The 2,500-nt window shown below is 42.4% G+C and overlaps 1 protein-coding gene across 2 annotated transcripts in view; it reads right to left on the reverse strand.

The window, feature by feature from the left end:
* The window catches only part of gria4a (glutamate receptor, ionotropic, AMPA 4a), an 84,654-nt gene that overhangs the window by 32,458 nt on the left and 49,696 nt on the right, over positions 1–2,500 (reverse strand). The gene's annotated exons all lie outside the window — the stretch shown is intronic.

Raw genomic sequence — 2,500 nt, forward strand, 5'->3', positions numbered from 1 at the left:
TGACATGCCTGATATTACAGAGGCAAACCAGACATCAGCTGCACACTGACAACATACAAGATTCTTTCTTCAAAAAAAATAGACACCATACTTTAGGCATATATTGTGTGGAGTAAACAGTCAAATATCTCACATTACACAATGAAAACATTTCAAAATATACAGTTCATACCAATACAGAGAGAAAACACACCAAACACAAAATCTGGAATTAATCATCAAATGCTTACTTCTCTGTATTTCCTCCTCATTGATATACAATCACCCATTTTTAATAATATTACACACATTCTGACAGTTTGGCAGAACAATAAATACATTCAGATACATCATTAAAAAATAAATTTAAATACATACATTCAGATACATCATAAAAAAAATTACATAAGTGTAGCCACTGTCTAGCACATGTACAAGTTTTTCCTTTCAATGTGACTGTCTGTGACAGTACAGACAGACTGGGTGTGTTGTCATGGTGACAGTGACCAGTCACTCGCCCTGTTGGGCTATAGGCTACGGGTCATCGGGTTCAGGTCTGATACATTGATCATAATATTACAATCTGATACTTTAGTGAATTGAGAAAATCTAAGGGTTCCCAAATCTGCCCTGCAGTGTCTCTCTGGTCTCATGGTGTTGTGTGTACAGTGGCCCTCCGCATCCGCGGTTTCAACAAACGCATCGAAAATATTCGGAGAAAAACATCCAGAAAGTTCCAAAAAGAACTACATATTCTATTTATTAGATGGCGTTGTTGAATACTCGATTCTGATTGGTCAGTTACGACATTCTATTCAGAGATAACAGAATGCCGCCAGGGACGATGGAGAATAACAAACCATTGCTATGGACGCTGAATCGAATGGACTTTTTATTCATTTTTTTTAAGTGGAAGCAGTAAAATCATTTTTAAACTAATATTTTGTGTCAAATTATTGATTTCTTTAGTGAGTAGCTGTGCACTAAGCGGCATACTGTACAGCGAGCCGGTCATTATAGCGAAATAAACCCAGACAGGGCGAAATAAACCCCGACAGGGCGATATACGACCCCGACAGGGCGAAATAAACCCCGACAGGGCGAAATAAACCCCGACAGGACGATATACGACCCCGACAGGGCGAAATAAACCCCGACAGGGCGATATACGACCCTGACAGGGCGAAATAAACCCCGACAGGGCGATATACGACCCCGACAGGGCGAAATAAACCCCGACAGGGCCAAATAAACCCCGACATGGCGATATACGACCCCGACATGGCGAAATACACCCCGACAGGACGATATACGACCCCGACAGGGCGAAATAAACCCCGACAGGGCGAAATAAACCCCGACAGGGCGATATACGACCCCGACAGGGTGATATATGACCCCGAGAGGGCGATATACGACCCCGACAGGACGATGCACGACCCCGACAGGGCCAAATAAACCCCGACAGGACGATGCACGACCCCGAAGCGAAGCGGCTCACCGTATGTTATCCCTTACATATTCCTCTTTCAGGTCATTAAATGTTGAAAGAAAAAAACGTTACGTTGTTGCTGACGTGCACTATGTAGTTCGGCCAGCGATGGGTCCGTACCGAACATGTCCTTTTTTTCTTGTCATTATTCCCTAAATAATGCAGTATAACAACTATTTACATAGCATTTACACTGCATTAGTATTATAAGTAATCCAGAGATGCTTTAAAGTATACGTGAGTGTGTGCGTAGATCATATGCAAATACTACAGCAGTTTATATGAGGGACTTGAGCATCCGCGGATTTTGGTATCTGCGGGAGATCCTGGAACCAGTCCCCCGCGGACACATTGGGCCGACTGTAGGCCTATTGTGGTCTCGTGGTGTTGTGTGTATTTGTGGTCTCGTGGTGTTGTGTGTATTTGTGGTTTCGTGGTGTTGCGTGTATTTGTGGTATTGCGTGTATTGTGGTTTCGTGGTATTGCGTGCATTGTGGTCTCGTGGTGTTGTGTGTATTTGTGGTTTCGTGGTGTTGTGTGTATCTGTGGTATTGCATGCATTGTGGTCTCGTGGTGTTGCGTGTATTGTGGTTTTGTGGTGTTGTGTGCATTTGCTGTATTTTTCTGTGTTTTTGAGGTGAGGGTGTGGTTGACTTTGTGTTGTTGTTTTTTTTTGGTGTGTGTTTGTTAGATGTTTAATAAGGTCAGTACTGTGTTTCAGAGAACGTCGTGTTGGGTTTGAGAGGGTGAAGCGTCTTTGAAAAGACAGCCGTCTCTCAGAATTGAAATGATAAACTAGGGTTAGAGAAAAAGCAAGACAGTGTGGACATATAAGAGAGATTAATCTAAAATGACACAGCAAACTCAGTCTATGAATATACTGCTATAGTAACCCCAAAAGAGAATGAGTGATGAACTGATGTGAGAACACATACACACACACACACACACACACAGAGCATGGGAGTAACATGTTAATACACACTTCATTTGGTCAAATTAACATTTACACTTTGGAAAACTGAGAAA

This window comes from Chanos chanos, chromosome 6, assembly GCF_902362185.1.
Source record: "Chanos chanos chromosome 6, fChaCha1.1, whole genome shotgun sequence".
Lineage (NCBI taxonomy): Eukaryota > Metazoa > Chordata > Actinopteri > Gonorynchiformes > Chanidae > Chanos > Chanos chanos.